Source organism: Mesoplodon densirostris, chromosome 16 (genome assembly GCF_025265405.1).
Source record: "Mesoplodon densirostris isolate mMesDen1 chromosome 16, mMesDen1 primary haplotype, whole genome shotgun sequence".
NCBI lineage: Eukaryota > Metazoa > Chordata > Mammalia > Artiodactyla > Ziphiidae > Mesoplodon > Mesoplodon densirostris.
In genome coordinates, this window is record NC_082676.1 from 17938546 (window position 1) to 17952472 (window position 13927).

Here is a 13927-nt window from a genome sequence, read left to right on the forward strand (position 1 = left end):
TAGTATTCAGTGTTTCAGGCTATGTCAGTCCTTGAGACTACATTTTTTTTTAAGAGCTGAATTGAATTTAAAAGGTTTGTGGTTTTATGCAAAGGGGTTTCTATAAGTAGACTAGAATGAATTTTTAAAAATTATCATTGACTTGTGCATGGTAGTGTTTAAATGGTCCGTTTCAAATTGTTTTCGAGTCGGAGTTCGACCACTGCCTCATTTGTTCCTTTGATGATCAGTTTCTAAGGACCTACTGTTTGCCAGCTGAGTACTTGGCATAGAGAAAACAAATAATTAATATATAGCCTCTGCTTTAGTGTGTATAAGCACTAGTGGTAGATTCTGACATGTCATTGGAGTATTCCCAAAGTGTTTACACATCCCTTGACTTTCTCCAAAAGATTGCCCTACATTCTGTAGTTTAAGTCTTAATTCCTGTTCATTCAAAACATGACAGTCAGAGGTATCCTTCTATAGACATGCCCTATTGTTCATTACCTTCTCTTGATTCCTTCTGAAATATCTCTTGGACTTCTCCCTTCCTCTGTACAGGCATCCTCCCCTCACACCTGTTAAGTCAATCACCCGTTGTGCTTACTTTTTACACAGGCTCCTAACAGAGTTGACTATCCCCACTCTCAACACTTCTGACCTTTTTTTTTTTTTTAACATCTTTATTGGAGTATAATTGCTTTACAATGGTGTGTTAATTTCTGCTTTATAATAAAGTGAATCAGCTCTATGTATGCATATATCCCCATATCCCCTCCCTCTTGCGTCTCCCTCCCACCCTCCCTGTCCCACTCCTCTAAGTGGTCACAAAGCACTGAGCTTGATCTCCCTGTGCTATCTTTTTTTGTTCTTTAACCAAAATATAATTTCCTCTTGGTTTAGCGAAGTAAGGTATTTTCTACAGAATAACTGAGAAAGGTTTAAAGAAGCAACACTAATTAGCAATTCCACCACTCAGGATGAATCCTGATAATAATTCATTCTATTTCCTACGTTTTTTTCTCCCATGTATATATTTCCCTCCAAAATTGAGATCATGGTGTGTGAAGTTCTCAGTACACTATTTTTATAGCTGAAACAGATCAGATTGTTCTCCAGATTGTGACTGTTGCTCCAAAGCATCATATTTAGTGAAGGAATAACATTCTATTTTATGGAGAGCCTATAATTGACCTAATTAGTTCCCAGATAGAGGGCTTTTTTTTTTTTTTTTAGGATTTCCCCAAATTTTCACTACTGTTAAATGTTTGATGAGAGACACCTATATCTTACACCATTAATTTAGTATTTGGAATAAAGGCCAAGAAATTGAATGACTAAGTCAAATTATATTGAATCAGGGCACCATTGGATTTTATCATTTCTTTGTTCATTTTGGCCAGTAACCAAAACAAAATGGATCCTTTGTTTATGGTTAGTCTTTCTTAGTTAATAGTGATGCTGCACATTTACCATCAGTCATCTTAATATCTTTTCTGAATGTAGATAGTCTATTTACAGAGATCTATTTATGTCCTTTGCCCATTTATAAAAACATCCCTGACTGTCTTTTTTTTTTTTTTTTTTTTTTTTGTGATACGCGGGCCTCTCACTGTTGTGGCCTCTCCCGTTGTGGAGCACAGGCTCTGGACGCGCAGGCTCAGCGCCCATGGCTCACGGGCCCAGCCGCTCCGCGGCATGTGGGATCTTCCCAGACCGGGGCACGAACCCGTGTCCCCTGCATCGGCAGGTGGACTCTCAACCACTGCACCACCAGGGAAGCCCCCTGACTGTCTTTTACTTATTGATTTATAGAGATCTTTACATAGAAAATAGAAACATGTCGTTTCATATGTTACCACCATCACCTACTTTTTATTTTTATTGTGTTTCATATATGCAGAAGAATTTAATTATAATGTTTATTACTAAATATGCTAATTACAAAAGTAAGTACAAGGACTTGCCTGGTGGTGCAGTGGTTAAGAATCCTCCTGCCAATGCAGGGGACATGGGTTCGATCGCTGGTCCGGGAAGAGCCCACATGCCATGGAGCAACTAAGCCCGTGTGCTACAACTACTGAGCCTGCGCTCTATAGCCCGCGAGCCACAACTATTGAAGCCCACGCACTGAAAGCCTGTGCTCCGCAACAAGAGAAGTCACCACAGTGAGAAGCCCATGCACTGCAATGAAGAGTAGCCCCTGCTCGCAGCAACTAGAAAAAGCCTGTGCACAACAACGAAGACCCAACGCAGCCATAAATCAATCAATCAATCAATCAATCAATCATAACAAAAGTAAGTACATATTCAAATCAGAGAACTTAGAAATAGAAATGCAGAAAGGCAGCAAAACTAACCAGAGGTATGCAATTTTGTCTTTATCTTCAGTATTTTTTCTATATTATATAAACATAGTTTTATACTGTTTATACATTTCTGTAGCTTTTTTCATATATATATGTTTCACAATTTATTATGTTAGGAAATATTCTGTTACAATAACTTTTTTATAATTGAATAGGTTATTCTATATAAGTCTTTATTTCACAAACATAAGAGAGTACTAATTGCCAAGCACTGTGCTAGCATTACGGATAGATCTGTGAACAAAATCAGCACATTCCCTGTGGTGTGGACAAAGAGTTTCAGCAGAGCTAGGTGTTACAAAGGATACATACAGCCTGTATGTCTATGTCTGTGTGTATAAAAGGCCAATGAAAATCACCTTAGGGAGTGTTGGAAAGCTAAAGGAGCTGTGTTAGAGTTCTCCAGGAAAATAGAACTAACGGGTGATATATATTATAAGGAATTAATTCACATGATTATAGAGACTGACAGGCTCAAAACTGGAGAGCCGATGGTATCATTTCAGTCTGAGGGCCCACAGGTTCAAAACCTAGGAAGAGCTGATGTTTCAGTTCCAGTCCAAAGGCAGGATAAAAGTGATGTCCCATCTCAAAAGCAGTGAGGCTGGAGGAATATACTCTTACTCAGGGCAGGGTCAGCCTTTTTGTTCTATTCAGACCTTCAACTGATTGGCTGAGGCCCACCCATATTAGGGAGAGCAATCTGCTTTACTCAGTCTATTGATTAGAAGAATATCAAGCTCATCCAGAAACATCCTCACAAAAACATCCAGCGTAGTGCTTGATCAAATATCTGGGCACCCCATGGCCCAGTCGAGTGGACACATAAAATTAACTATCACAGGAGGTGATGGATGTTTCACCTGGAGCCAGAAGAACAAGCATTGACCACATCAGGGAGGTACAGGTGTGCATCCTGGGCAGTGAAAAGACCCTACGGTGGGGATAAGCTCTGTGCATCTGAGGACCTGAAGGAAAACCAGGTGCCTCATCAGTGAGGGAGAGAGGGCATGAGTTGAGGATAGAGAGACTGACAGATGCCTGGACCTGGAAGGGCTCCAGGCCACGGTGGTGAATTTAGATTTTCTTCCAATACAGTGGGTAGTGTCTGGACTATTTTAAGCAGAGATGTAACATGATGTGATTTTTGTATTTAAAAAATACCTCTGGTTCCTGTGAGGAGAACGCATTGGTGAACATGAACAGAGTCGAAGCAGGGAGGCCAGTGAGGAGCCTTATGCAGAGATGGTAGTGAATTCTAACTGGCATGTTAGACGAGCAGATGAAGATGTGTTTGGTGGGTTCCAGAGATTTTGGACTTGGCATTTTGCTGGCTATGGTGGGTTCAATGGAGGATGAAATCAAAGCTGACTCTGGAGAGATTGGTGGTGGCCAGGGCTGGGATGGAAGCACCAGAGGTGAACAACTTGGGGAAAAGCTGGGGAGTTCATCTGGAGACATGTGCCTGAGGGACACCCAAGTAGAGAAGGTAAGCAGTCCGTGAGGCTATAGGTAAGGAGCTCAAAGAAGAGGTTTGGCCTAAAGACATCAGCTTATGAGTGAGGTTGTTTCCATTTAGTGGGCACGTTCTCTGCACCAGGACTAGCCCAGGACCTTGACATGGACTAGCTCCTTTTATCCCTACAACAAGCTTAGGAGGTAGGCATAGTTATTGCCCCATTTTATGGGTGAAGACACTGAGGCACAGAGAGGTTAAGTCATCAGCTGAAGGTCACAATACGTGCAGAGAGAGTGTTAAATCTAGGTAGTCTATCTCCCATGCCCTTGAATGAGACCACTTGCTGTTCTGGCTCCTCTCACTAGCACAGAATGATGTACTATAGTGGGTCTTGAACATTAATGTGCTTCATTGTCTCTGAGAGGAGTTGCTAAAATACAGATTGCTGGGCCCCATCCCCGGAGTTTTTGATATAGTAGGTCTGGAGTAGGGCCCAAGACTTTGCATTTCTAACAAGTTCCCTCATGATACTGATAATGCTAGACCAGAAACCTCACCTTGAGAAGCACCAGTATGGAGAAAGAATAGGAATAGGCCTGAGGAAAGCCAGGGAACCCTCTTGCACTGTTGGTGGGAATGTAAACTGTAAATTGATAAAGCCAGTGGCTAATGAGAAGATATTAGGAAAGTAATAGCGAGGACGGAGCCCTGGTGATAATTAGCTTGGGAAGTAGAAAATTTCAGGAGAGAAAGGGCCAGGTATATAAAATGCTGCTGGAGTATCAGCTAAGCTAAGGACCAGAGCATATACCTTGAATTTAGTGACAGAGGCCATTGGCGACTTTGTGAGTTCATTAGAACTTAGAGATCCAGTAAAGGTTGGTATGAGTTTGGGACAGAATGGGATTTGGTGAGGAAGTGGAAATAAGTTTAAAGAACTCTTTTGGGGGCTTCCCTGGTGGCGCAGTGGTTGAGAGTCCACCTGCCGATGCAGGGGACACGGGTTCGTGCCCCGGTCCGGGGGGATCCCACGTGCCACGGAGCAGCTGGGCCTGTGAGCCATGGCCGCTGGGCCTGCGTGTCCGGATCCTGTGCTCTGCAGCGGGAGAGGCCACAGTGGTGAGAGGCCTGCGTACCGCAAAAAAAAAAAAAAAAAAAAGGAACTCTTTTGGAAAGAGATTTTATTTGAGCTAGGCTATCTTTGAATTTTTATGCTGTTTCCAATTTTCCATTATTATACCATTTCAGAGAGCATTGATTGTTACACATGCATCAATGCAGATGCCTATTTTTCAGATGAATTCCTAGAAATAGAGTTGCTGAGTGAAAACTTACTCTTGTTATTGAGGTTTTAGCTATAGGTATAGAATAGAGAGGGCCAATCTGACCTCTAAAATTGACTGTGCCACTAGTCAAGGGAGTTCCTTAGTGTCCTGCCCCCTCACCAATACCTGGCATTACTTTTCATTTTAATCTGTGACAATATCATATGCCAAAAATCGTATTATTTTAATTTTCAATTCTTCGGTACTTGAGGTGGAACAGGTTTTCATGTTTGCTGGCTACTTGCATTTCTTCTTTTGTAAGTTACAAATTTACCTCCCTCATACATTTTTCTTTCATTTTTTTCCTGTTGATTTGTAAAACACTTTATGTATTAGCAGCATCAATCTTGGTTGGTTCTGTGTATGGGAAATACTTTCCTCTTAGGTATGTACTTTTGCATGTGTTGAGTCTTTCTCATTACAAGAAAACTTTATGTGATTAAGTTTATCTCATTTTTTATCTAATTTTTAATGGTTTCTGTCTTTGCAAGCTTCCAGTGGAGAGACAGATTTCATAAATATTTACCTAAATCATGTCATTTTAAAATTTGCTTTTGTACTACACTGAGAGTTTTATTCCATCTGGCATTTTGGGTGGGCAAGTAGGCTATTTTTGTATGTTTAACCAATTATGCCAATACATACTATTGAATAATCCAACATCATTTTGCTGCTTTGAAATGACACCTTTAGATTCTGAATTTTTATTTATATTTGTGTTTGCTTCTAGACATTATGTTCTACTCTCTTTGCTTCTTCTGTGACTACAGCCAACATCCCTCCCAATTAAAGAAGCATTGTTCTTTCATATCTGGTTCCTAGGGTATCTGAAATTTCTCAAGAAGCTGGTTTGAAAATTATGCTTTTCTTTTCTTCTTTTGTTACAGTCTCATCTTCATGATGAACCCAGCAAAAAACCTTCCAGTGTGTATGCTGTTGTAGGTTTCCCCATATTTATTCGCTTAATCATTTACACGAGAAACAGAGAGTCTGTTGAAGAGAATGGTCTAGATGTTAGAAAAGAATTATGCACAGCAATGCTGGAGTTATAGGTTGACATATATATATATATGGAGCATCCCTCTCATGTACATGTGCTAATGAAGGTTTGAGACCCATCAGATTACCTGGAGGGCTGCTAAATAATAGAAGAGATTTAAGAATGGAACCTTGGGAAACCCAACGCGTAAAGCATCTGGAAGGCCCAGAAAAACAAAAAGTACTCAAAGATACGGGTATGGAAATCAGACCAGTGTTCATCTAGGAAAGCCAAAACAAGAGAGGGTTTCCCAGAGGCAAACCTAGGCAACCAGGTCCCCATTCAACAAGTAAGGCAATGGAAGGTTTTCTCAGGGAGTTCAAGGAGCAGACTGTGGGTTAACAAGTTAAAAATTGCCAATGCATAATTTGAACTCTGAGATTCAAACTCCTTTCTATCACAGATGCAGACAAGAATGCCAAAAGCTAGCTTATTACACTAGATAAGCGTTGACTAACACATTTTGCATAAGGGGAAAATGTACTTAGTCAAACAAACAACAAAAAAAAAACCTCTGTTGAGCCATCCATTTCCAATTTTTATAGAAGATTGTGGAGGCAACATCAGTTATGCTTGGGCAAATTTAGACTAATTAATGGGTTGACTAAGATAATTATTGAAATTTGTCTATGGATGAAAAGAGGAAAGATGAACCATTTAAATTGCTTTTTGTGTGCGCCTGATGACTATTTCTGAAAGAATGAGCCTGCTGGGAAGTGTATGAAATGGGAGTGGCCCAGCTCTGTGCAGGGTATGATGATAGAGTAACAAGGCAGATGTTTTAATCAACAAACCAGGATTAATGCCTTAAAAAGTCTAATATGCATACATACATATCACATACATCTTATAGAGGGAGATGTATAATTTACTGAGGGTCATCGATGTGTAGGAATTCTTCCAGATGTTTTATGTGTGTGATTACCTTTCATCTATAAAAAAAAAATAAAAAACACCATGAAGAAGGTTACCATCATCCCCAATTTACAGATGAGGCTTCTGAACGCATAGGGAAGTGAAATAGGGTTATCAGTGTACACATCCAGTAAGGGAGGAACTAAGTCCAATCCCAGGGCTCACACTCTGTCTCTTCAAAGCAGTCTCCCTGTGTGGTCATTTATTTATTGCAGTGAGGAGGCCATTGCTCCAATAAGACTTGGACTCACTGAGAAATGCCTTCAAAACCAAGTGTGTGTTGGGCTTCCCTGGTGGCGCAGTGGTTGAGAGTCCGCCTGCTGATGCAGGGGACATGGGTTCGTTCCCCGGTCCGGGAAGATCCCACATGCCGCAGAGCGGCTGGGCCCGTGAGCCACGGCCGCTGGGCCCGTGAGCCATGGCCGCTGGGCCTGTGTATCCGGAGCCTGTGCTCTGCGACGGGAGAGGCCACAACAGTGAGAGGCCCGCGTACAGGAAAAAAAAAAAAAAAAAAACCAAGTGTGTGACCTCTGGTGTGTCATTCTTATTTCCTTCCAGTCTCACTAAAATTTTGAAAAACACTTTCTAGATCTTCTTTTTTCCTCCTACAGACCGAAGCTTGGGCAATGTTTAAAAATTTGATCTACCTATAATGGAGGATCTTGGCTGCATATTGAAGCAGTTCCAAAGTGGAAGGTCCAACATGCTGGGAGCCAGGAGGGCCCCTTAGAACCCATCTGAGTTTGTGCGCAGGCAAGAGACAGCGGGGTCCAGTGGGGCGTGCAAGGCTTTGGATCAGGAAGGCAACTGGCTTGGCCATTTACTGGCTGTGTGGTCTTGGGCAGCTCGTCTGCTCGTTTGATTCAGTTGGTAGAAACCCAACGCAAAAAACTTTAACCAAACTGAGAACTTTAGGACTCATGTAATTAAAAAGTTCAGGGGTAGGATTTACCTTGTGTCTCTCTTTTATTTTGTCCTCTCCCTCTCTCTCTCCTTCCTTTTCTCAGTCATATCATTGCTTTTCTCTTTATTATCTTCATTTGCCAAGGGACAGAGATACCTTTAGTCACAGAAAGACAGACAGACTTCTATTGCCCTTGCTGAGATCACATACCTACCCCGTGTGCCAAGAAAGTTGGGAACGTGATTGGCAACCCACCAGGATAACGTGGGGAAGGAGAGTGATTCACAATTCACAAAAGCAAGGTGTGTGCAGAAGACAAAGCAGTAACAGCTACCCACTATGGAACCATCATTTCTCATCTAATCTTGTAAAATTAGTTGTAGGTGTTATGGATCATAAATGGGGAGTGATTGGCACATAGCAGTTATGTCGTAAATGGTTCCCATGATTTTTCAATTTTAGATCAGCCTCCATTCCCCTCCCCCACCCCACCCCAAAAAACTACAAAATCTCAAACCATTCACATCCCATACCCATTTTTTTTTTTTTTTTTTTTTGCGGTACGTGGACCTCTCACTGTTGTGGCCTCTCCCGTTGCGGAGCACAAGCTCTGGACGCGCAGGCTCAGCGGCCATGGCTCACGGGCCCAGCCTCTCCATGGCATGTGGGATCTTCCCGGACTGGGGCACGAACCCGTGTCCCCTGCATCGGCAGGCGGACTCTCAACCACTGCGCCACCAAGGAAGCCCCCATACCCATTTTGTTTTGTTTTGTTTTGTTTTGTTTTTGCGGTATGCGGGCCTCTCACTGTTGTGGCCTCTCCCGTTGCAGAGCACAGGCTCCGGACACGCAGGCTCAGTGGCCATGGCTCACAGGCCCAGCCGCTCCGCGGCATGTGGGATCTTCCCAGACCGGGGCATGAACCCATGTCCCCTGCATCGGCAGGCGGACTCTCAACCACTGCGCCAGCAGGGAAGCCCCCCATTTTTAATTTGAAGTAAACAAACTGGTCTTTGTTTAAGCACTTTTGGGTAAGTTCAAAATTGTTCATTCAGTGATTTAATGAGGTTGGTCCTTGACATAGAAATGAATCAGGGTGGAGTTCTGCCCTTGAGAACGTCCTGACCACAGTTTTCCCCAGTGGTGCTGAGATACCTTAGGTATGTCTAACCAATGGGAGAGAAGGCAGTGGGTCATAGCCAACTGTTGGAAATTGTACATAGCATAAAGGACAATCTTGCCCTCGCATTCTGTACCAATGATGAAGGACTGTTACCAAAGGAAGTGCCTCTACACAGGGTTCTAGGTCGATGAGATGAATAAGTGGGTGCCTCATCACATGGATCATTTTACAGTATTTGCTCAATATTTCGTAGAGGTAAGATGAAACTGACTTTCCTTTTGACCTTTAGCGCAGGTAGTTGAGTTAATGATATCCTTTTGTTTTTGCCATCTAATCACATGGGCCTGTAGAAGACCCTGTCTTACTTCGTTTATTTGGTCACTCCCTTTTCCCATTTCCCCCTCCCCAACCTGTGCTGCCTTTGTAATGTGTTTAATTTATCTTCCTTTGTTTGTGTTCCGGGGAAAATGCATTTTATTATTTTGAGTATTTTACATTTACACAAATAAATCATTTATAGCTTATTCTGTTTCCCCCTTTTTTCCAATCAGCATTATATTTTAAAATTTTCATCTGAGTTAGTATTTCACCCATTACTTCTGGCCCTGGTGGTATATTCTACACTTTTCTTATCCATTCCCCCAGAATGAGTGCCCAGGTTGTCTCCAAATCACCCCCACCACATATGACATCTTGATACATTTCTACTCATGGAGTTCTGTGAGAAGTTCTTTGGACTATAAATCAGGGTTTGAATTTCTGGAGCATAGAGTGTATTAGTTGGAAAGGTTACACTGGTCTACACTCCCAGAGTTGTGGTTAAGTGCTCCTAGATCCTCACAACTCTGCCCTTACTCAGTGGCACTTATCCAACGTTCTTATATTTTTATCAGTCTATTAAGTGTAAATGACAGTACATTGTTTTAATTTTCATTTCTCTGATTACTACTAAATATAAGCATCAGTCTAATGCTTATTAGCATTTTAGGTTTCCTCTTATTTATTAATTGTCTATTCATATAACTTCTGCTTGTTTTTTGGAGGAATGATTCCTGTCTTTTCTATTAAATTTTCACAAGTTGAATTCATATTCTAGATATTATTCAGCTGTTGTTTTTAGACATTGCAGGTATCTTTTCTGAATCTGTGTTCTGTCTGTTTCTACTAAACATAAATCCATAATTTTTACATAATAAAATTCCTCACTGCTTTTGTGATGTGTGCCTTTAAGGTTTTCCAAAGTACTCCACCAGGTACTCTCCTGTATTTTTTTCTGTTATCTTCATTGTTTTACTTTGCATGTTTTGACATTTTATCCATTTGGAATCCACCTTTGTATGTTATATTTATCTCCATAGGGTGAGACAGTATTTCTAACACGTTTACTCATCTGTCCATTGCTTATTCATTGATGTGCAATGTAACCTTTATCATATAATACATTTTTATGTTTTCAGTGGTCTATCTCAGAGCTTGCTGTTCAATTCCACTATAACTATGCTGTTTTAATCTGTCTCAGTATTAGATAGGGCAAGTTTCCATGCTCCACCTTAGCTAGTCATGGATTTTTATTCTTTCTTATAAATTTTAAACTGTTTATCTAGTTCAAAAACGAACCCAATTTGAATTTTTATGAGATTGCTTTGAGTTTATAGATTAATCTAATAAAAAACTGGCATATTGGTTATATAATTTCATTCTTTCCAAGAACATGGAATGCCTGGGTTTGTTCAGTTTTTCCATGTCCTTCATTAGATTTTTTAAAGCTGTCTTCATATAGGTCTTGTGAATTCTTGGTTAATTCTTAGATACATTATAGTCTTTGTTGCCATAGTATGATATCTTTTTTTGTTATGTTTTTTAGTTATTGATGGTATTGAAAAATGCTTTTGATTTTTCTGAGTTGATATTGTATCTGGCTACCTAATAAAACTTTTATTTATTCTATTATTTGTTGATTGTATTACACTTTCAGTATGATTATATTATCTGCAAATCATGAAAATTATATCTCTTCCCTTCTAATATTTACAACTTAGTCTGTTGCTTTCCTCTTTCTCTGATAAACAGAACCAGTGATAGAGGGTATCTTTGTCTTGTTCCCAACTGTAAAAAGAATGTTTCTAAAGTTTCTCAAAAATATGTACTATTTACTGTAGGTTTTAGGTATATAACCTATACCAAGTTAAGAATGTTAACTTTTGTGTGTGTGTGTGTGGCACGTGGGCCTCTCACTGCTGTGGCCTCTCCCGTTGCGGAGCACAGGCTCCGGACGCGCAGGCTCAGCGGCCATGGCTCACGGGCCCAGCCGCTCCATGGCGTGTGGGATCTTCCCGGACCGCGGCACAAACCCGTGTCCCGCGCATTGGCAGGTGGACTCTCAAGCACTGCGCAACTAGGGAAGCCCTAGAATGTTATCTTTTATTCTTGGTTTGCTTAGAGTTTTTAATCAAAAGTAGAAGTTGAGCTTTATCATTTTTTTCTCTATCATGAGATAATTTTATGATTTTTCTCTGTTTATTCTGAGACTCTACCTACTTTTCTATTAATAAAAATCACATACCTATTTCTTTGTGTGTAAAATAATCTATTATCTGCTATGAACGTACAGTCTCTAACTATACATTTTTAATTCCTTCATTTTATAGTATTTCTTCCACATATACATGGAGAGCTTAATTCACATTACTTAAAGAAGGGAATAACTTCTGTGAATGTAGGTACATAGGATCATTCAAAATTAATTTCATGTTTCTTGGTTTCCATGTCTACCAAGTATTTTCCACTTTTCTGAACTTCTTGCTTACTCTACAATACCTAAAATGGCATATTCAAAAGTTTTAAATTAATTCAGCATGTTGTAGTTTTATGTAAGTGATGCATTTCTGAGGCTTAGAATTCAAAAGGCACAAAAGAATGTACAATAAAATGTGACTTTCCCTTCAATCTATGTCCCTCAGCTGCACAATTCCCTTCCCTGCAAAGCAATTCCCTTCCCTTAATCAAAGTATAGAGTTGATAAGTAGAGAAATATTTATGCATATGTAAGCAAATATGTACATTTAACCTCCCAACACCTTTTTTTTTAAACAAAGATATTAATAGACCTACTGTTTAACATCTTGCTTAATTCACTTATTACTATAGCTTGGAAGTTATTCAATTACATAAAGAACTTTTTATGGCTATTTATCATGATATGGATGTAACTTAACGGATTGACACTTTCATGCTAATAGATGTATAACCAGTTTGCAGTCATTCGTTTGTTTGTTTTGCAGTCATTTGTTTTTATAAACATTATTTCATGTATGTGTGAGTATAGTAGTCGGAAAAATCCTTAGAAGTAGAATTGTTGGTCCCAAGGTGTTTGCAGATGTAATTTTTGTAGACTTGCCAAATTATCTTCTCCATAGAGATTGTATAACGTTGCCGTTTTTACAGAAAAATGTAAAAGCACTTGTTTTCTCTACGCTCTCACCAACAAAGTACATTATATATCCATTTTTAACTTCTCCAGTATCATATTTGAAAGTTGTATCTCGTAAAATATCATTTTATATGACTGGAATTGTAAATTAATTTGAGCATCTTTTCGGGTGTTTAAGAGTCATTTATAGTTTTCTTCCCTGGGAACTATTTCCTATGCCCTTTTTTCTGTTGGGTAGTTGTTCCTGATATTATTGATTTGTAGTAGTTCTTTCTGTATTAGGAAAACTATGAGCTAAAATGTATTCCAGTTTAAAGTCTGTTAACTTTGCTTTATAGTGCTTTTAGCCATGCAGATTATTTTTTTTACATAGTACATTGTTATTAATCTTTCCTCTTATGGCTTCTAGATTTTGTGTCACACTTGCACCTTCCCCACTCCAAATTTATAAATAAACAAGTCTCTTCTATTACTTTTATACTTTCATCTTTTGCATTAAATATTTGATGCTTTGATCCATCTGAAGTTTACCTTCGTGTAAAGTGTGGATCCAGTTGCATTTTTCATCCCCAAGTGGCCACCCAGCACTATTTACTAAATAATTTATCTTTGTTCACATTGATTTTTATTTCACCATTATTCTAAATCCATGGTGTATTTTTATCTGTTTCTGTGTTTTTTATATATTCCTTTTGTCCACTAGTGTAGCAGAATCCTACGACTTTATTTACTGAGACTTAAAATATGCTTTAATATCTTGGAGAGCTAAGCTACCCCTCCTGCCCCTCTTCACCACCACCATATGCTCTTTTTTTCCCCAGAGTTTTTCAATGTTGTTCATTTCTTATATGAAATGTAGCATCATCTTCGTGGCATTTTTATTGGGATTACATTAAATTTGAATTAACCTAGGGAGTGTTGGCACTGTATTGGACAACTTTCTTTATATTTAAAATCTTTTATCCAAGGTGCTGGTGCCCATAGTGAAATTTTTCTTCAGTGTGTGTTAGGAGTGAGGGTAGCCTCCCCCCGCCCCACTGCAGCAAGCACGTTGCACCTGCTTGTGATTGTGTTAATCCCGTATTTCTAAATAGCAACTTTTATTGGTAGGTGTGATTCTTCCACTTTACCACTATCTGTTAACTTCTCACTGAGGAAGAGGATGTAGCTCTTTCTGCTCCACCACCTAACACACACACACACACACACACACACAGCCTTCCCACCCACCTTCCCCATCCTTCCAATCAAATTATATACTCATTTTGGTTAGATCAACATTCAGTGTTTACAATATTTTGACCATGTAAATGCCATTCAGAACTGAGCCATGTCGTATATTATGATTATTTCCCCTTCCTTCACAACTATGATGTTTTCC

The 13927-nt window shown here is 39.7% G+C and overlaps 1 protein-coding gene across 1 annotated transcript in view; it reads left to right on the forward strand.

Annotated features, from left to right (window-relative positions):
* PTPRT (protein tyrosine phosphatase receptor type T) overlaps nt 1-13927 on the forward strand; it is an 825916-nt gene that overhangs the window by 325742 nt on the left and 486247 nt on the right. The window lies entirely within an intron of this gene.